General features: G+C 39.6%; 1 long non-coding RNA gene across 1 annotated transcript; it reads left to right on the forward strand.

Annotated features, from left to right (window-relative positions):
- Positions 1 to 10,722: 10,722 nt before the first annotated feature.
- LOC148347359 (uncharacterized) lies at positions 10,723 to 19,403 on the forward strand. The gene is made up of 6 exons (XR_015848150.1): positions 10,723 to 10,804; positions 15,138 to 15,253; positions 16,057 to 16,143; positions 16,582 to 16,672; positions 16,767 to 16,899; positions 19,240 to 19,403. It is a non-coding gene; the product is annotated as an uncharacterized LOC148347359 (long non-coding RNA).
- Positions 19,404 to 22,868: the final 3,465 nt, after the last annotated feature.

Raw genomic sequence — 22,868 nt, forward strand, 5'->3', positions numbered from 1 at the left:
AATCATCGAAGAACTACAACCTTTGTTTTAAGCATTCACGAACCCACAATTAATACATGTAATTGATTTTGCTAGCTTCGATAAATAGACACACTAAGGAAGCCTCCAGGATACCAATTGGAGTGGTGTTCACCCTACCGAGCGACAAAAAAAGACTGAGTGAGCTGGATACAGCTGTAGCGGCTAAAAAGAGTGAATAACTGAAGTTGGTTAAAGCTAGTTAGAGGTAAGATTCAGCCAGACACGACCCGAGTCGCGGGTATATATTTTTGCCTAATTTCTGATGTTAAGTTGAACCCTTTTTTAAAAACCCAGCAGTTGAAATAACAAAATATTGGATGGAGCAGTTTAAAATAAGTTTTTTAATAGCTTGAAATCAAATTTCGGTGTTCAGAATTAAATCTTCTATAACCTCATTCTTGTCAACCTCAGCCTTATTGATGATAACAATTCGCCTTAATAAGCGTTAATAAACATTACAAACACAACCCAGCACCTATTTACCCGCACCAAGACAGAGTTTGGAGAACAAAAGCAAAGAATTTGCGTAAACAATACGGCAAAAATTAAATGCTTAACCAAGGATAAGAATTGCTAGTGTACCGTGAATATTAGCAATCTACAATTTCATCGTCTGCTACAAGAGACAAAGACGATCCGCTACTTCGCTCTTGGTTATCGCTGGTTCACTTCTTTGAGGATATTGAATTGAATTCAATTTCCTTTATTGTCTTTGATATCATTGTATTGGCATTGTGTTCTGAGACAGCACACAGCAAATGCTATTATAGGGGCAGGTAGGGGAGGGCTTTGTGTGTTGGCTGGGCTTGACTGTCTGTGTTTGCTGTCAGTCAAACAGCTTAGGAGGGTGGGTAAACAAGTCAATTTTTCCACTCCCCATCTCCCCCAAAACAAAGTAAGGATCACGGCTACAGCAGACTATGACTATGAGGAAAGTCGGAAGAGCCAAAGAAATGCTGATCATCAGCGGGTGTATTGTTATTAGGTCCAGGAAGCGCCTGAGGCGGCTTTGGGAGACAAGGCCATATAGAGGGAGCAGGTAAGGCCTATTGCTATGGCTAGGCTAATAACTCCAGCCTATATCTCAACAATGCCAGGTCCACTACTAGTGAAAAGGATGCCCCGGAGCTACAAGTCGTGGGGAACCGCTACATTCGGAAAGTTTGTTCTTTAATCATCGTGGGGACCTGGCCCAATCCAAGGTTTCTGGATGATAGCGTGCAGCTAGCCAGCCGCTCTCTAAATCGCGTTCTTGCACAGAATGTCGTTGTACTTTTGTTTAATGTCAATAAAGACCATTCATTGAACTGTAATTTCGTGTTTTGTGATGTTATGAGTAGATCTATAGTTGGTATTTTGTTACAGACATATACTCTCAGTCGGTAAGGACGTCATCTCGGGATTCATGTCGGTACGAAGCGACTTTGTGGATTTTCTCTTTTCGCAGCACATTCTGGTCCTCATTAACCGAGATAAGCGAGGGGTCTTTGTATGGCGTACACAACTTAAAATGATCAAAACAAAACATATAAAACAGGGAGAGCATATGCTGAAAGATATGGAACCTTTATCACACGGTCTGATATTTAATTTTGTGTATTTACACCACAAGGGTTCGCTACATATTAAACACTGTTCCTTTAACCCTGGTTTAAACAGAATAGACTTTCAAAATGGTATCTGACTCGACTCAACGTCCATTGTGGGAACCATTTTTTTTCCGAACAGTCTTCGTAACCCCATCGATGAATTTTCCGGTCATCTGAAATATCTATCCAGAGGCTCTTGGAAAAATCTTAAGTTCAGCAAGTGGTGGCAAAAGGGCAAAAGAAATTCCAGTCCGGCGGATCATTGATCGCGAAAGCAGACATTAAGAGACAATTGATAGCGAAGGGTTCCCTCCGCTTGGTCGGACGTTTATGGCTCGGCGGGACGAATAACGTCCCATTGACCTAATCATAACCCATAACCTAATCCGGCTGTGGACTTCTCAACCTGACATAAATCCACTTTACATGGCCGGGAATGTGCGGCTGCCTCTAAATTGAACCCGATTGACTTTTAAACTTTAGGAAGAAGCAGAAAACCACAATCATAAAAGCTTTTGAAATATCTTTACGCTTGGATATATATACATAAAATGTTTTTTGCACGACTGCCCTGGCATCCTTTTATCATGATCACTCTGCCATGCAAAGCGTCTGGAAGGCAGCTCAACTATATTTGGATTTTTTGTTTCTTTTTGTGTGTCCCCCCGTCCATCGACAGATTCCACGGTTGTGCCTAACCCACACCCGTGGACAAGAGTGTATGTTTTTTTTCTTCAGGATGTAGCGTCTGTTGAGTGCATTCTCAAGTTCTCGTGAGCCAAGGCACATATTTGAAATAATTTCAAATATTTTGCGATTTGACTGACTGCTGCTTTTCGCTAAATATTTACGGTATCGGTTTAACAGCGTCGACTATCACCCATTTACTTTTTTCAGCTATAGGAGAACAATACAAAAAATGATTTGTAATGTTTAGGGAAAATACATTTTGGTCAAAAAAATAAAGGTGAATACATCTAACTCAAATAAATAAATATATAAATGAAGTATTTGTCACGAACCTAAATGGAATCTCGTACCCAATTGCGTTCATTTTAAAGGAATCTTTATTGGATTGAGCTGACAGAGCTTGCTTTGGAAGCCGATGGTTGTCGGTCGCTAGCAGCGTTGGACAGAATGGCAGTTCCGTGACAGGTAGGCAGAATTGATACAGCTTAGCGGGCAGGTCGGTGGCAAGGGCAGGAGAGTAGATCGTAAACGTGGGACAGAAACAGGTCGAAACAGGAGGCAGGCAGGAATCAAGCAGGAGAAGTCTTTGGTACTGGTAATCTGGCGAAACACACAGAGAGACACAAGTACGGTCTGACACTCCCCTCTGGGTACTGACCGCTTAAGAGGGGAGTGCCAGCTAATCAGAGAGTGCGCTCCTTAGCGCCAAACGATTGCCCCAGGTGTCTTGAGTTTGGCAATCATGACAGTATTATGAATGAACATAAAATATAATTGAAAAAATAAATGATAAATTTCATTTTTGTCATCTATAGGAGTAAAAGTGGTTAGCATGCACACCTACCATGCCAAAAGTCCATGGTTTGAAACTGAGTGGAAACATATTGGCTTGGAGAGAGATGGGTGTCACCAGGCTGTACTTGCCCAAGACACACCACAGGGAATGGTGCCCCTATGACTGTAGTCCATATGGGATCCGGCCAACCAAACAACTGGAGGGATTAACTGAATTGTTGTATTTTATTTATTATATATTTTCAGTCATACTGCATTGGGAAATATTTCAGAATATAAAAAACACCATTACATGGGAGAGGTGGCTTTAATCAGATCTAAGTCCACACATCGAGAAAGCCCTCACTTTCTAGTATTGCTTCCTGAATCCAGATATTGTTGAGCGGTTGCAAGAACTGATTAATAAGCCCAATTTTAGGATAATTAACTCACTTCAATGATCGGGAATGACTTAAATGTGTGTCAGAATTAAATTATTCAGGCCTAGCACCAAATGGTTTGTTGCGTTATCTTTTCTTGCGTTACCTTTGGGTCAACTAAAGCAGCACGTGGGGGCAGGGTCTTTCATGGCAAAAAACAAGATATTGCTCTCCCCAGCAGACTCCATTGGCTGCAGCATTCAGCAGATCAAGAGAGGGACAACGATCCACGGACCATCCAAGCCCTGTGGTTGGATTGAGCCAGGCTTCCTCACCGAGGGGCCTAGGGCCTTGGCTTTGGTCTTCTTTGCCCCCATTGTCCAAGGGGGCAAAGGCCATACATTGCCCCCCTTTGGGCCGCTGTCCTGGAAGCAAGAGCGAAGAAAGAGAGAGGGCGTTCCCGCCTGCTCCTTTTAAAATGATAAGGTCTTTGGTCACGGGAGTCGTGTCCTGTGACCAGATGGAATTTCCTGTTGATGGTTTTCAGAATAAAGTTTTCCAATTGAGTGATTAGTAGGAGAAATCTCTATCGGACACTTAACAAAACAAATCTCTGGCATGAATCATGACGACATATGTAGGCACAAAACATTTGATAACAAATGAACACTTTGAGTTCAAATCAGTATTATACAGCTGGAGAGAAAGGCCACTTCCTGTAGATGAAGAGGCCCTGGTGTGCCCTGATCTTATGTGACGGATTGTGAGTCCTTCCTTGTGTTGGCACAGTCGTGGTTGGAAAAGGTTAGGAGAAATGTTTCTGGCAGTGTGGTCCCCTACACAGTTAACGCTTCAACAATGAAATGAAATGAAATGATCTGCATTTATATAGCGCTTTTCAAGTCAATGACTTCCCAAAGCGCTTTACATTGTGCTTCACATTTCCCTATAGCGGCCGTGATCTGTGCAGCCATGTAAGGCGCTAACCCGCTTATTGGGGGTATTGGGGGTTCAGTGTCTTACCCAAGGACACTTCGGCATGTAACACAGACAAGCCGGGATTCGAACTGGGATCCCTTAATCCTAAAACGATCGCTCTACCTCCTGAGCTACTGCCGCCCCAACAGCTTTACAGTGGGACCTCGCTACTTCGCGGTTCGACGTTCGCGGGTTCAGAGCTTCGCGGGTCTAAAAAATAATAATAATAAACTAAAATTTAAAAAAAAAACAAAAAAAAAATATATATATTTTTTTTTTCAAGCATTTTTGAAGGGGCGCCGCTACTTCGTGGTTCCACGTTCGCGGGTTCAGAGCTTTGCAGGTCTAAAAAAATAATAATAATTAAATAAAATAATTAAAAAAAATGTTTTTTTTTTTTTTTTTTTAAGCACTTCGGAAGGGGCGTCGCTACTTCGCGGATTTTCACTTTTCGCGGGTGGTTTTGGTTCCCATTAACTGTGATAACCGAGGAATTACTGTATTTCTTTCTAAAAAAAGATGACAAAGTCCTTTCTTATTGTCGGGGACGAGAGCGATGACGTTTCGTGCACATCCGTGAGAATGCGATGGGCCATAGTGACTGAAATTGTCTTATCATGCCACCGGAATCATCGGGCGCTGAAAAGTTCTTGCAAAGTTCATTCATCGTTAATGCGGGGTTCAGTTTTTGTGCAATAAAATGTTATTTTGCAAGCGAAGTTCCCTTGTGTTTATGAAAAGCAATGCTTAGAAATTGGAAGTATCACAAATGAAAAAAAACATCGATTTTTTTGAATGAAAGATGAGGGTTGAAGCTTCCTTTGAATGTCCTATGCCTATATTGTCATGAACCAGAAATGGATTAGGACCCAAACGCGTTATGTTCTCACACAAGCCTTTTATTTTACAGGAAATGGGGAGTCACGCACGTTAGGCAGCGGTCTGGCGTCGAAAGACAGTAAGCCAGAGACCGACGAGATCATTTCCAATTGCCAGATATGATATCGGACAGATGGGGTCGATACCGGACAGGACAGAACAGGACAGGATAGATAATGAATCATGCTATCGAAAATAAACAGGAGAAACTAGACGGGAACGAAAACTGGAGAAAATATTAAACAGGACAAAAATAAACAGAAACAAAAATGTAAACCGAAATTAAACAGGACAAAATAAACGGGAACAGTACCGGACAGGAAATACCAACAGGACAGGACCAAGTCGAAACCCACGTCTTGCGGGGCAGAAGTTTGTTGATGGGCTGACAACGGAAGTGTGACAGCGCTGAGCTTAAAATGGACAGAAAGCCAATCTGTTAACGAGCCGCAGCTGGCGCTACACGGGCGGGGCCAATTGGGCAACATGGCAACCGTGACATATATAGCAACAAAACAAAAAGAATTAGTCAAAATGGCATAAATTTGCTGGCACAAACTTTTTCTATTTGAAAGAATCGTCTGTCTTTTATTGAGTTAAACACGGCACGAATACAGTTAAACATACAAAGCACGATTGTTTATCACTCTTTGTCATTCAAAAGACCATTGGTTTCCGTACCAAGGCCTGCAAATTTTCATTGGCCGGAATTCCCTGGCTGTTTACGACGCTGTGCCAATCCTTAACCAACCTCTGGTTATAGTCGTGGGCACATGTTTTTTTCTCTGTTGTGGCTTTGTGCGCAGCGTGTTTGTGTGACCGAACGGTCGGAAACTCGAGCCAGTCGCATTCATGAAGGGTTTCTTTCATGTCCTTCTTCCGTCGCCTGAGTCCAATCGGGCATTTTTTGGCCAAACATTGGCTGGGAATGTGTGACGGAGCTTTCGACGGGGTGCCTTTGTCATGTCAAGCGTCTCTATCATTATTCCATAAAACCTTCTAAACTTTTTTTTTCCTTTGGTTCATAAGTTTGGAGGATATTGCTGCCACATGGAAAAGTCATCATTTGGCACTTGCGGAGTCACAGAGTCGGAAGAAAGATGAACATTCCGCACTCTCTGGAATGCCGGGATAGTTTACGGTGCTCTTGTGCTGCCGTCAAAACAAAAAAATCGGGCTCCGTCTGCTTCCCTGAGGAGATACAGTGCGTGACTGTGCTGACGTTTCCCAAATTTGTGTGTGTCAATAAATAACAGGAAGGCCAGGGCACGCATCGTGTTCGCGTGCATCAATGAGGACCTTGTGAGCAACATGCAAATGAAAGAAATATGAGAATGTGCTTTTTTTCCCCCAAAGGATGGAAAGGGTGATTTAGCTGCAAAACAAGATATGTAGGTTTTATTTCTCCAAGTCAAATATCACTATTGTTTAAAATGAGGGTTTTCCCATTGATACTGAAGTTATAAGCATTAGCTCACAAGACTCAATAACCACAGCATAAAAAGTCAAACTCTTGAATGGAATTCTCTTTATTGTCACTGATAACAACGTAGTAAAAAGTGTATGGCAATGAGATTAGACATGGTACTCAAGGGGAAACATGTAATAAAGACTTCAAAAGAAAAAAGGATAAAAGACTTTCAGGATAAAGGGCAGAACCACAAGATTTTTTACAACTTTGTGCTTAGAGACTGGCTTATGTTATAATAATAGTGTCATTTTTGTGAATGGAAAAGAATCGTACATCGTTTTGAAACTGCTATGACTGAACTGCAATAATGTTAACCAGCAACTTAATACCCAAAATAAGACACAAGGTATTTATTTTTACAGTTTTGTGCAATGACATTTAGCATCAACAAATATAAGAAAAGTCTTTTTTGAATAATCCTACAAATTTACTACAACAGAAATACTACAGCAATCCTACCAAAAGCGCTCGTCTTGGGATCAAGAGGTCGCAGGTCCGATTCCCGGCTTACATTTACATTTAAAAGAAAAAAAAGTCGTTTTCACAGTTTTTTTTTTTTTAAAAAGTAAGCACCGTTTTCGTTTTCTACTAATAGATATTTTTTCATTATTATTGATTTCTTCAAAAGGTTATTTCATAATGTATATGAAAATCTCACATAAAAACCACAACATAAAATGTCAAGCTATTCTGAAAAAGGTATAAAAGCAACATAAAGTACAATTTTCTAGTTTCACCTTTTTTATTATTATCATTATTAATATGATAATGATGATGGTGATGGGTGATGGTGATGATGATAAGGATGATGATGATGATGATTATTTTTATAGTTATTATTATTATTAGTATTATTATTATTATTATTATTATTAGTAGTAGTAGTAGTAGTAGTAGTAGCAGTAGTAGTAGTAGTAGTAGTAGCAGTAGTAGTAGTAGTCGGAGTAGTGCCAGTGGTAGTGCTAGTAGTAGCAGTAGTAGCTGTGTCACAGACTAGAATGGACACAGGACTCAATTGCATGCGTTTCTCAGATTTTATTGAAAGAGAGTGAGAGTAAGGCTTGCTTGATTGCTTGATCCGAGGACTGGCGGAGAGCGGGGGCGAGCAAGGTGGGAGTGACACCTCCGCGTCGGAAGAAGACAGGCGGGAATGGCAAGTCGTTTGACCAGGGCTGGAGATCAGAGGCGATGTCAAGTTCGTAATAGAGGTCGTAGGCAGGCGTCAGGCAGAACAGGCGTAGTCAGGTTTAGAAACGGGTCGAAAACGGGAATCAGGCAGGAAACAGGTTTTAACAGGGACGGAGTCGGACGGGAACACTCACTGAGTGAAACACAACCGCTCGCAACGATCTGACAAAGTTTGAACTAAAGTTGGGGGTTTAAGAAGGGTGTGGCCACCAATCAGCTTGTCCGGGGTGTTGGTGCCGCCACAGGTGTTCCAAATAGGGCAATTATGACAAGCTGTGATTTTATAATGATTCATTTTATAATAATTCTTTTAATCGGGTGCAGTGGTTAGAGCGTGTGTGGCACAATTCTGAGGTCATGAGATCGAACCTTCCTGTTTGGAGTTTTCATGTTCTCCCTGTGCTTGCATGGGTTTCCTCCGGGCACTCCGGTTTGCTCCCACATTCCAAAAACATGCATATCAGGTGATATTGTCCCTAGGTGTGAATGAGCGAGTGGGTTGTCCTGTCATTGGCAGTTCAGGGTGTTCCCTGCCCACTGCCCGAAGATATCTGGGATGGGCTCCAGCACCCCCGCGACCCTACTGAGGATAAGTGGTGCAGATAATGAATGAATGAATTAATTAATTCTTGAAATCACTTTATATCAGTCATTTCAGATAATTCTACAAATTTTAATTTTTGTCATTTTACAAGAGGAATACACCAAAAATAATTATTCATTAATAATTATATTTTTTGAAAACTTTCTTGAATCAATTTTAATACATAAATATTGTTTATTCTTAAATATTTGGTTTAATTTTAATTAGTTCCTCTAATAAAAAACAAAATATTTTTTATGAAACATAATTCCTAAAAATGAATAATAAAAGTAGTTTAAAAAAGGTAAGAAATGTTGAAAACCTTTCCAAAGGATTCAAATTAATTAAACATACTTATTAGAAATCTGTGTCTATGTTTTAAACAGTTTTTATAATAAATGACAATTTATTTGTTAATAAATTTAATTAATATATATACCATATATTCTTACCGTGAAAAGAAAGATTATGCTACAATTAAAATAGAATAACAATTTTTTCCCCAAAAATGTGAAATAAAAAAAAATGGAAAAGTAATTAAGTTAATAAGTAATTCCCCAATCAAAGACTAAAAGGTTTTAATTTATTTTAACTCTTTTAATTAGTGAAAAAAAGTACTCAAATTACTTCTTCTAGTGTAGATCCCAATAATTCATCACTGTGTTTTATTCCTCTAAATTCTCCACCATGCTTCACCCTTGCACGATGAAAAAGTAAAATGCTTCATTTAATATTGTGCATCTCCTTGAAAAATAAAAACAAAAAGGAAAGCTGTTTTTAGAAGAAAGCCTTGCAAATCAATCAAATGTAGTTCGGTGAGAGTGTGTATATTTTCCTCCAAAAAACGAAAACACAGAGTAACATTGGGATTGCTGTGAAAAATGACAAGTAATAAGTGGCTTTGGTGGAAGAAGAATAAGCCCAATGTGTGCAGTAATGGTTGCAGGAAATGGATGGTTAGAGCTGAAATTAGAGCACAGCTCACCTATATTTGTAGGGATTAGCTTTCTGAACGCCTGACACTCGCTTTCATGCTTTGGAGACGTTGAGGAAATGAGGTAAATAGAAGTCAGGAGAGGACATGTGTGCAGAAGGAGACATGGCACACACGAAAAAAAACCACATTTATTCATGTTTTTAAAAATGTTCTGAGATGGTTCTGACATAATGAAAGAATGGATAAAGGCTTTTTGACTGAAAGAGTATAAGTGGTGGGAAATAGAATGAGATGAAAGCCTAAATATAGTTGGGAGGAAATATGTTTTGGATGTAAGGTTAATTACTTTAATGGATGCAAGGGTGTGTGATAGAAATACATGTGATTGGCAAAGGATGGTTAAGAATGACTGACATTGACGCATATGATGCAGAGGGGTTGAACCGGTGTATGCTGACGGGCCTCTCTGCCGATGCAGGGTTGCATGTCACAGCAACTCACCCCTTCTTGTGCTGTGGGCTTATTGTTCTATGCCAGGTTGGGAAGAGCGAAGGGAATGAATGTTTGGTCAATGTGAGTGAGACTCTGGGCACCTCCCACTAGGGCTTCGGTGTATTATTTGATTAATTGATTCTTATTTTTACACAATGTTGCTGCTAAAGCCATTGCACTATTATTCACGATTTTTCTGATGCACTTACAACACGGGCCATTTTACAAGCACTACCTTATGCTAATATTATTATTTTTTATTTCTTATGACTAATCTTGTAAAAAATGTACTCTACGTTGTTATGAATTGCAATAAAGACTATTCTATTCCATTCTGTTCTATTCTATTCTTATTTTTACACAATGTTACTGCTAATGCCATTGCACTATTATTCATTACACAATTTTTCTGATGCACTTACAACATGGGCCATTTTACAAGCACTACTATTATTATTTTTTATTTCTTATGACTAATCTTGTTGTAAAAAATGTACTCTATGTTGTTATGAATTGCAATAAAGACTATTCTATTCTATTCTATTCTATTCTATTCTATTCTATTCTATTCTATTCTATTCTATTCTTTTCTATTCTATTCTATTCTATTCTATTCTATTCTATTAAATGTTTACATCATAGTTCGAAATTCTCTCTGCATAATTTCCCCCGGTTTGGATAATCCCGGAAATTGTAGTCCAATCAACCAGCTGTTGTAGTTCGTAACGAGCGCGCGTATACGTGAGCTCGTCGAGAAAGGAGTACAGAGAGACACTTGGTGAGGATGGAGAAAAAGTTGAGAGAAAACAATTTCTTCTAATGGTAAATTTTCACTCAGTAAATTTGTTCAAATTTAAAGAGTGTTACATTGAACGTTTTTTGGTAAAAAAAACATTTATTTAATAAACAAAGCTAAAACGTTTTCAAGGAGTGCTAAGCTAGCTAGCTAGCTAGCTCTTGTGAGCAATATTGCAGGTGCTCTATTGGTTCTCAATGATCAAACTATCACTAGAAATAATATTTAAAGTTGATTATTTAGTTAAAGGTGATATTATGCATTTTATAATAGCAATTTATACACATGACAGTTTTATTTGTGTATTTAAAAATAGATAAAACTAATATCCTCACTAATAGTGATTGCAAGGGATCGTGAGAGGGGGTCACGTGACATTTTAGGCCACCATATTGGATGACAACCAAAAATGGAAGCAGATGGAACTTTAGGGGTTTTCAGGACTACATACAAGGAAAAGTAGAGGGCAATTAACAGCATAGACCTATATTTTATGAGGAACAACAAGTTGTTTGTTGACCACGGGGTTTTACCTGTAATTTCATACCCATGACATCGTGAATTTCTTGATATAGCAATGAGCTTCAATCCTATAAAAGCACCAAAGCATAGAACCAATTTGTTAGTGGCTTGGAGAGAGAGAAAAATCAACTGACATTAATGGTTATCATTGACTTTTTGAACGGATTAGTAGTTTATAATATCCGGTTATGAAATTTCAAGCAAAAAGCTAGGATCCGTTGACGTCTTTAAAATAAAATAAATACGGATCTATGTTGTTAATCAGTTTTAGCTTAAAAATTCAAAGAAAAAACTCTTGATGTCGGAATGTTTGTTGATTTTTTTCTGGTTATTTTTTGGTTGTTTGACGTCTAAGTACCTCTTGATTTATTTAATCATCCTCAGAAGGGGTATTACCTCGTGTGCGGTCCCTTCTCAAGGTTTCTTCATTTTCCTCATGTTGAGGTTTTTGAGTTTTTCCTTATGTCGGTTTTAGATCAGGGGATGGTGTAATAATTGTCTGTTGTTTGCAATAATCTGAAGTTTGTGCAGCCCTTTGAGATTAAGGGCTATACAAATAAACATGACTTGACTTAACCCTTATTTTTATGTAGTCTCCAAAACACTGTCCAAACTTGTAAAGTATGTGGATAAAATTCGCTTTAACTTCTTCCACTGTTGCTTGTAAACCAATATGGCGGCCTCTTAAAAAGTCAGGTGACCCTCGGAACCCTCCTTATTTCATTTCATTTGAGTTTTCATGCTATGACTTAATTTTTTTTATGATGTTGTTCCTACTTAGAAAAATAAAACACTTGAATGTCATTACGTGGGCGAACTAGGACAGGGCGATTCATAATTCACCGCTGATTCATCAATTTTATTATTGTCGTTATCAAAACGAGAGCTGATCAATATTTTTATGGACACTTAACGACAGAGAACATTTGGTTGATTAAAATGGAGTGGTTTTCCTTGACAGGTAGGAAATTCTTCCATGTCAGAAGCAAATTAAAGAAGCAAACACGTGAGTTAGCCGGCTAGCTAAAAGCCACAATGTAAATTACTATAATAGTCATATAAACAAAATCGCTTCATTATCTGCAGATATCGATCATGCTGACCTGCATCTCCTGTGTAACTCCACCATTTTTTCTCATGTTTAATTCATCAACAGAGAAACTGTCCACATGGCGCTAACTGCCCGGCGCTCGTCACGTTTATAGGACTTTTATCGCTGTTCGGAGATAAAAGCGTGCTGGTGTGTGTTCCCGACGCGATCATTAAAATAAAACAAGTGTGTCAGCAGTGCCCGGGTCGCAATTTCTCCATCGCGATTGTCTTCGATTAGAGTTAATTGGATTATGTTGACACGCTAGCATGTCGTTTCTAGGGCGTCTTGATGCATTTTCCGAAACGACCATATTTTTCTCAATAATTTTCAAGAATCAAAAAATACGATGTTGAGACTGTCAGGCCAGTATAAAAGCTTGTTGTCACCAATTGGAAAGAAAAAACAGATTTCTAATTTTATCCTAATGTGTGAATCCATGTTTATTATAGTCTAATATTTTTTATGTTAAAAAAAAACATACAAATAAGTTTTCATTATTGATTCTTTGCCTTTCTTGCTCTTTTCGAATAGTATTTTGGAGGAAAAATATTTTTCATCTATTTATTTTATATTCTTTCAGAGAATGCTCTTCTGGCAAAAGAAATACTCTCTTTGTACTTTCATTCCTGGCGAAAATGTTGTTTCTGACGATATAAGAATGGGAAAAAAAATCATCCCCCATTATTTTTTAAGCTTATTGTGTTTATTTCTTTTTAGGTTTATTGTCAGGGACAGGCTTCCATTGGTCAGAGCGTGGCAATGTCTCAAAAAAAACAACTGTATTTAGTGCTTATGTGCCGATAGTAATGTTTTTAACGACAATCACATTTTACTTCTGGTGTTGCTTTGTTACTCTGGACTCATTGTTATAATCAAAGGAAAATAAAGGCAGCACCTAGAATAGGCTTCTATTTGCCAATGGGTGGTGATGTCTAAAAATACTAACTGTATTCAGTGCTCATATGTTTACAGTGATATTTTAAGACAATATTAATTTACTCGGGAGTTGCTTTGATACTCAAGAGCCTGGACTTATTGACATGATCAACAGAAAAGGAATGCAGCTGTTTTCTGCCAGATGTGGCTTATTGTATTCTAAATTTGATGAATAACATTTCGTAGTAAATACAGGTTTGTGTTGAATTATAACATTGTTCTCATGCCTGTACTGCAAAATTATCATGTGAAAATGGGCTGGTAGTTTACTGTCACATTGGAAACATTTTTCCCTTATCTCGCCATGAAACCATCCCGACTTCTACCCATTCTTTTCTGGGATATCTGCCACTCCTTCGCATTTCTCAATCACTCTCAAGGCCTTAATTGGACACATGCTGCGGTGGGAAAGGAAAGAAAAGGGAGGAAAGTGTGCTGACTGGCTCGCTAAACAGACTGCAGTGGAGGGTGATAAAGTACGCGTCCTTTTGGAGGGTGTCAAGGAAAGAGTAGTACTAATGAATTCAGACATGAGGCGAGCTAAGGGATTTTCCAACCATATAAACCCATTTTGTGTAATATTTAGAAATGTAAATATATCCAAAGACGGTAAATTCCAGAGACAATTTTGAACCCAGAGCCAGGACACGTTAACAACTAGTTCTGTACACATAAACAAACCAGCGCAGTAAGCAACACTCGTTCAGTCTAAAGCGAACTGACAAACATTGTCGCTGATAAACATTCACTTGGAGCAGCTGCAAGACGCCGAGCAGCTGCGTCGACGTTTGACGACCTCATTACGCCGTTTCCACTCCATCTTCTTCGAACTGGCGCCGCCGTCAGTCGAATGAGAATCCGGCACTTACCTTTATTAATGGCGCCCTTCCCCGCGCTAATAAAAGTTAACACGGTCGAGACGAGCCTGACTACGTTAGGCTACGACATATGAATGTCGGTCATATTCCTACTAAGTCCGAACAAGATGAGTGAGTTGTCCTTGTCCAGACGCAGCCGCATATTAACATGTCAGAATTTATGATTTATGGCTTGTCCGTCCCAAGCTACAGCTAAATGACGGGCCGAGTTTTAACTCACGTCCTTCTTGGTGGCACAACGAAAAGGACGCTCGTAATCGAAGCGATTGGCATTACATGGCAGTAAAGGTCTGTAATGAGTGAATTGGTAAGATTAGGTTGTAACTTATCCACGCAAATACAAACGAAAACCACAACGGCAGATCATTGGCGTTAGCAGCCGTTCAATAGCCGCTAAATCAAAAGTAAACTTTGTAATCCAAAAGAGATTTACACTGCTGCTAATCCCACATTTTGACTTACAAAGAACCTAAAGCGCTGCTTGCTAACCAAACAAGGATTAGCGCACACGAGAAAAGACGCTTTCAAACTAGCACCGGCTTAGAAAGTTGTGTGAACGTATCGAAGTGGGTGCTTGCCGGGTGGACGTTTTCGCAAGGTGCTGCCGAAAACGACTCCCTGGAACGCCCTTGATGCTCTCGAGGAGAACGAATTTGCGTGATAACATCTGCTACTTTGGAAAGTAACTCCTAGGAGGCAATGAGGTGCCAAAGGGAGGACTGCCAAGGAGAAGTTGCATCCACAGTTAATTCACTAACCGTAATATTGATAGCACAGAGTAGCTTGGGTGTCATTAAAGAAACATCTTTGCACATTACTCCATATATCAGTAAGTGACAAAGCCCAAAAACTGGTCTTTGAAGTTTTTTACTAAAACATTTTGATTCGTCATTAGAACGTTCACGCAATTAATCAATTTTGTTGTCTTAGCCCAGACAACGCAACACGCCTTGATTGATAAGCGGATAAAATTACTGTCCGGAGCGAAGAGCCTTGTGAAGAACAGCCGCTGCTGCCTGACATTTTAATCTCGCCATAGACTAATGGTATGCCTCCACACAGCAGAATATTTCCACTATTGATTTTTTTTTTCTTCCCTGATGAATCAAACACTTCCGTTTAACTGACAGCTTTAGCATACATCTACTAGAAGCTGGAGATTTATGAATTCACTGTTCATTTAGTCCGCTTTACTGCGGTGTGCTGACAGATGTTTCTAATTTATGGACAATTTATCTACGCTGGAGAATCCAAATAGCACATAGAAAGCTAAATGATTGAACTGACAGTATGTTAGTTTGTACCCTGACTGGGCTATGTTGGTGATTTATTCTATTTCCTTCTGCTTACTACCTTTGTTGATACGATCAGGGCTAGACACTTTGACCAATTTACTCCCTACTGTGACTTAAGTTAAATTTAGTTTTGAACACATTAAAGAAAAGCAGACTCATGAACTCATTTTATCTTAGAATAAATTACAGCTGACCCCCGAGATACAGTGACCCCACCTTATGAAATTTTCACTTTACGTGTGGGGAAAAAATCTTTTGCCACCTCTCACAGATTTTTCTCTACTGTACGACATCAAGAACACATTATTTTGCGTACCCAAAAACTTGAAAAGGACGGGTTTTGTCTTAAAGCTGCTTATCGCTGATGTCATTTAAATGTTGGTTTGCGTCACAGTATCATAAATATGCCGATATTTTATTGGCTAAAATCCCTCCCACAATGCCTTTTTGTCTCTTTATTCAGTCCATAAACACATGTGCTTCGTAAAGACCTTGCTAGTCGGTGATGCAACAGTGTATTTTTTTAACTATATTTATTTGCTATGGATTTTCAGGCTTGCTGTGATGCTAAAGAGAGAACTAATAACAACTATGGGAAGAACCTCGCAATTGTCAAGAAATTAGAAGAAGGCACTCAAAAGGTAACTAAAATTTTTACATTTCCTTTGCATGTATTATATCCATTTTTTTATTTGATGAAATGGACATGTTTTACAGATTAGTAGTACTAACCAAATACAATTTGTCATTTGTTTTTATTTGGGGTACAGGGGTTCGTAACCCATTAGCTACAGTAATTACGATAGATTCCTATCCCCCCCTATTTGGAAATTTCGATCCCCACCTCTAAACGGATTAATGTCATACTCAGGGGGTCTTTAAGGATACGACCAATTACTTTGCGGTACAACCCTAAAAATCCTAGAGGACAAAAGTTGGTGTGCATCCCGGAGTCTACTTCAATTACTCCATAGTTGAATTTTGAAAAATTCAAGTTTATTTAATTAGCCAAACATGACATAATAAGCTTGTTGTATGAATATTTTTTACTTTGGCTTTACTGGTTTATCGCCCCCTAGACAGGACTGAAACGAAACACCTCAAGCAATCTGCTTTGTGTCATGAACACATTGAGGCCGCTGTTTACCACAGAAGAAGAAGCAAAATCCTGTAAGATTTACAACACACTTTTAATTGTCTTGTAAAAGTCAAACCTGAGTTGTTTGAGGAATTCCAAAGTGCAACTCCCCGGACTTGTTTACAGCAGGAGGGAACCTCAGTCAAGGACGGCCAGCAGATAGCAAGCCGGAGAAAGCCGAGGAAATGGAGGAGGGGAAGGAGAGGCCAACGCGATAGCCAGGAAGTCAGGCAGATAAAGAAGCGGTTACGACCACTATGTAAGATCCTTTCGTTTCTCTTCACACCAGGATGTCATTTGATGGAATATTACATAAAAACATGCATGTTAGCTAGCATTATATTGTCCAAACAATCAACAATTGAGTTATATAGGAAACTAATCCAAACATTGAAAAAAATGAAAATTAACTCGGTCGCTTGCATTAGCATGATTACGCAAAGTAGCTACACACAAAAAAACACTTGAGTTTTTACATTTTTAACTCTTTCAATGCCAGACGTTTCTCTCAAAAGGGAAGTGCGGGTGCCAGCCAAATTTTGCTATTATTTTAAGGCCTACAGAACATTTAGTTCTTTATCTATAAGGCCATAGGACATATCAAAAGAAAGCTTGAACCCTCATCATCTTTCATCAGGAAAAAAAGTATGTTTTTAGCTCTTACCATTGTTTAGTCAACAACAGTTGAACATTTCTTCAATACTTGTTTCCAAGAAAACTTCTGAGGAAAATGTTTTTTTGTGAAAGGAAGCATTTCAAGCACAACTTTCATTTCGGTGCTTTTATTTGCATTTATTCACATTTCCATAAACACGAGGGCTCTTTGCTTGCAAAATAACATTTTATTCCAAAAATACTGAACTTATGCATGAACGATGCATGAACTTTGTAGGACCTTTTCAGCGCCTGATGTGTCTGTGATTCCGGTCACTCGGCAGCCGCCCTTACACTCAATTGCTTGATAGAGAAAGCAACGCAACACACAGTGGGGGCTCCTTGATGTGTGATCAAAGATCTGATCAAAGCTATTCCTGCCCTCTAGTGGTGATTTAGCCGACTGAACTCATTCACAAAGGCTTGATACTTACTGATCAGCAGCACCAAAGGCAGGACAAGGAACGCAACCTCCACGTGGTGTCCTGTGGACGGCCACATGGCCAACGAATGCGTCTCCCACTCGCTACACGAACGCTTCGGTACAAGTTACCCAAAGCTGACCTCATCCGCTTTCGGAGCGGCCAATTCGCGGAACTCGTAACACAACCGAAGCGTTCCATGTCGTTCCTAAAGATCATCTTTAGACGACTTGAAGCGATCTAACAACAACAACAACAACAGCAGCACCAAAGCCTTTAGAATAGTTTTTTATAATAAAACTAAAACAAAAAAAGAAACATTTTTACATTTTGGGACTCAGGGACAGGGCACCTGAAAATGTATTTATACGTCATGGTACTGATTGAGTTCAAATTAAAGCATAGCTGGGTATCTAGCATAAGCATCATTATGTGAAGTAGTCTGCACAAATACGCCAAGAATTATGGTGATACTTTGTCAAAAATGGGCATGATTATGCAAAGAAGCTAGCATAATTAAACAAAAAGCGCTAAAGTTTTATTATTTTAACAATCTGTTTTGCGAAACATCTCAAGTTATATTTAAAACAATTCAATACATTTAGAAAACAAAGCCTTGCATGGTTTTAGCATTAACATGATTATACGAAGTAGTTGACGAATACCCCAAAACTGTGGTGACACTTTGTTAAAAACAGGCTACTTGTGTACTGCGGGAAACCTGAGTTAGCTCCGGAGCTAAAGATTTAAAATACATAAACAGCTCATCCTTGGAAGAAAAAAAACAACAGTAAAAGAAGGGCTAGCATACTGAGAGAGGAGGTAGGACAAGCTGTCTCTAGAACAGGATGATAGGCGACAAAGTGGTTTACTGGGATTTAAATAAAAAACATGTTTCGTTTAGCACCCGTAAGCTTCGGTTCAGAGGTGCCAACGGAGGAGGGGCCCGGCCGCCCTTTAGTGTCTGGACAAAGCCTAGCTAAGGCTAAGACGACCTCGAAATTAGCCATGCAAATCCCGCACTGCACGGCGGGATTACGTTCCAAATGAAACTTTCGGGACGGCAAAGACGCTTATTAGGATTTTTATTCCCTCTTAAGGCCCAAGAGAGCAGTTTAGAGCTGGAGGGGGCTGGGCTTCATCTGCGTTACGGCCATTACGGCTCCCGCTAGGACGCTCGGCAGACAGTGAAGATACCCACTTGGCATCCGGGGTGTCATTTGGTAATGTCTCTCTCAGGAATCCTTAATTGCACAACAATATGCTCCATATTACTTTGACAAACATCGGGAAGAACAAAGACTTTTCTGGACTAGGTTTTAGTAAATTTATTCTGTGCAACAAAATGTTAGCATTTAGACTTATTCTACTATGCTGCTCTCTAAACAATATTTTTTAGGTGTGTGGGCTTAATTGTGATTCTGCGTCAAACCGAATGATGCAAACAGAAAAGTAAAAATAAGGTCTGCTTCAAAACAAGGTGTGAATAATGACAAAAATTCCCGCCACATGCTCGAAATTAGGACGTCAGCTATGTGCTTGTGAGGACGTGTCATTAAAAGCTGTGGACAAGACGCTCGATCGGTGTCGTCTGTCTGCGGCTTATCATCAGACTGGCTGTCACTTGGAGAGATATAAGCTCAGCTAGCTTGTGGTTAAACCCCTGTGGCGGGATGATGGGCTAGTGCCTTGCGAGTGAGTCTCACTCATGTTTGGGTGAGGCATATAACGTTATTTATTTATTTAAAGGGATACGTTTTGGGACCTGCTAACATTCTCTATCTTTGTGTTAGTAGGCTAATACTGCTTGCTCAGAATTGAACATTCAACTTCAACTTTGGAAAGGAAGAAGCCGATCCTGCTATGTAGGTCTTTCAATTATGGCCAGGTTTATGCAGGGGCTAAATGCTAGTAAGCTAACATACTAGAATGACGCTATGCATTCTTGTAGCTTACATTTGCCCTAGGTGCTAAAAAACTGATATTTACAATTTAATGTTAGTCTAGGGCAGCACGGCGCGCGTGTTTGGCACAGTTCTGAGGTCATGAGATCGAACCTCCTGTGTGGAGTTTGCATGTTCTCCCTGTGCTTGCGTGGGTTTTCTCCCACATTCCAAAAACATGCATGTCAGGTTAATTGGCCAGTCCAAATGGTCCCTAGGTGTGGATGAGCGAGTGAGTTGTCTGTCTCTGTGTGCCCTGTGACTGACTGGCAACCAGTTCAGGGTGTCCCCTGCCCCTTGCCCGAAGATAGCTGGGATTGGCTCCATCACCCCCGCGACTCTACTCAGAATAAGCGGTGCAGATAATGGATGGATGGATGGACCTTAGTCTGATATATCAGAGTCAAGTCAAGTCAAATTTATTTATATAGCCCTTAATCACAAAAATGTCTCAAAGGACTGCACAGGATTACAGTTACAAAATTACACAATTACCTGATCTTAAACTAGCAAACCAGCATGCGGGCAAGGAAAAACTCAAAAACCTCAGTGTGAGGAGAAAAGAGAAACCTTGAGAAAGGACCTCACATGTGGTAATCCCCCTTCCAGGATTGAACAGGGTGAATTACAATTAGCATTACTGTACACAGAATAGTAAACACTAGGTAAGATGTTGAAAATGTCCGGAAAGAGCATGAGATCAACGACGACGCCAGCTGGTAAATGCAGGGGTTGACATGCTGCAGGTCAGACCCCGGTCCGCTGACCCATCCCAAATCATCCTTCTCCTTCGTATCAGCCAGGCAGGCCTCAGAAAAAGACAGGACAAAACAGAATACGAGGTGGGCATCAATCATATGCTTTGGAATAGAAGTGTGTCTTAAGCCTCAATTTAAAAACTTCCGTTGAGGTTGCAGATCTTATCTCCAGAGGCAGGGCATTCCACAACATCGGGGCCCGGATGGAGAACGCTCTCGAGCCCGCAGACTTCTTGGCTCTCGGAATCACAAGTAGACCGGCATTTTCCGAGCGCAGACTCCGTGCAGGAACATAGGGGGAAATCAAATCAGAGAGATAAGAGGGTGCAAGCCCATGCAAACATTTATATGTTAATAAGAGAACCTTAAAGTCACATCTTAAGTGGACTGGGAGCCAGTGCAAGTTGGCCAATACAGGTGTAATATGCTCAAACTTTTTAGTCTTAGTCAAAAGTCTAGCTGCCGCATTCTGAACCAGCTGCAAACTTTTAATGCTAGACATCGGGAGACCAAGAGAGTGCAAACAACAAGTAAGCTAACAAAGCTAATTTCATAATGTTCAAAGGTTGACACCAGAATGTGTAAATATTCATTTTAATGCTACGCGACTAGTGGTAACTAATTGTTGTTGTGTTTTCTTAAAAGACAGAATTCATGTTGTTTTTCACCTAGTTCCACTTTAATGCATATTCCCTGTTTTCTAACTTTATGGCATCATATCCTGGATGTGAATTCCTGCTTTAGTCTATTTTGAAAGGTAAGACTCTGAAGTTTTGTCCCATACTGAAATAATACCTGCAAATTCTACTAACATTGAGTAGTCTGAGTTAGAACACACATAAATATAAGGTTTTTATTCTCGCCTGGATTTCTTTTTTGCAATTAAATGACTGCAGATGAGCGTAGCATGGGCATCCTAGCTGGAAAACAGGTGGGACAATAGCTAAAAGCCTTACTTGGTACTTTGTTGAATTTGATAATCTGAAAAACTAAATATGGTATTTTTTCACATTTTTCTAAGGTTAAATTTAGGCGTTTCCAAAAATGACCATTTGGAGACTACTTTACTACACTAAAACGTTTGCAACTGTGTATTTTAATATGGTAATTTTTTAGCTATTGTGAAAGATTTGTAAATGTTTGACTTCAAATCAATGATTATTCACAGTTGCGTGTAATAATGGTGCGTATAAATGAATCACGGACTGCCTTGCGCACGTTTTTTATGTCTCTGATATGAATACACCCCCGGAAATTGGCTAACCAACGTGTCAATCATTCAAGTTGTTCGGACCTGTTGGAGCTGATATCTGTTTTATCAAATGTGGGCTGTGGACTGTAAAGAAAAGCCTGCTATTGGCCGACAAAGGTGTCAATCAAAAGAGAAGGGCTAACTAGATAGATAGATAGATAGATACTTTATTCATCCCCTAAGGGAAATTCACATTTCCAGCAGCATCCCTGAGCTGAGAACAATACAATAATAAAGCCAAAAGAATACAATATACAAATACCCAGTGTGACGTGCAAATGCCCACTTTAGCATGTTATATAGAGTAACTAAATAGTGCTACACAGAACACATAATGCAGTAAGATTCGGTAATATCCAATGTAGGTGGTGTGGTTTAATGTGGGCCTTTACTCTGCCGGGTGGAGTTAAAGAGCCTCATGGCATGAGGAAGAAAAGATCTCTTCAGTCTACCGCATTGGGAATAGTTTTACGAGTCTGTTTATTTTCAAATGGAGCTTTTGAGCGAAAATATTTAATTTTACTAAGCAACGTTCAACAAAGCAGAAATGTTTTTATCGGATCTCCATTTATATGTCGGCACTATTCTGTGTTTTGGAGTTAATATTTTCCAAGGTTAGATTCTATGAATTGTCCTTGATGTAGCAAAGCCATTTTCGCGAACATCCAAAGAATTTGAAGGCAGCCAGAGGACGTAATGGCGACTTCCAAGATATGTTTCTGTGATGAGTAGATTTTGAAATGGTATCTTGAATCCCAAGAGTTTAAGCTTTCCAATGATATATGGCATGACGTGTTTCAGACGGGTGATATCACACAGACACCTATTTATATATCAAAAGTCCAGCGGCCGGCGGAAAGTTAAGGGGGTAAATCAAAAGGGGACGTGCGTTGTACACGAACAAACACGGCTAATCAATATTGTTCTTTTTTGCAATGAATGCTTTAAGGTATATTATGTACAGGAGACCCCCAGGTTGCTGTGTCCCTAGCTTACGATATTGTCGCGTTAAGATGTGGAATACAAAGGTTTCGCGGTAGGGTTTCAAGCCACAGATAGGGTTTGAAATTTGGGAGTGAACCTTAGGTAAGAAATTTTAGTCAATCATCTGATCCCCCCCCCTTTAATAATAAACTCCCTGAAGACCGTATGAGTAGAGATGCCTCAGGAGACAAGGCTGCGGCGGATATTGCCTTCTC

This window comes from Urocampus carinirostris, chromosome 19 (genome assembly GCF_059441175.1).
Source record: "Urocampus carinirostris isolate Australia breed hairy pipefish chromosome 19, RoL_Ucar_1.0, whole genome shotgun sequence".
NCBI classification, from domain to species: Eukaryota; Metazoa; Chordata; class Actinopteri; order Syngnathiformes; family Syngnathidae; genus Urocampus; species Urocampus carinirostris.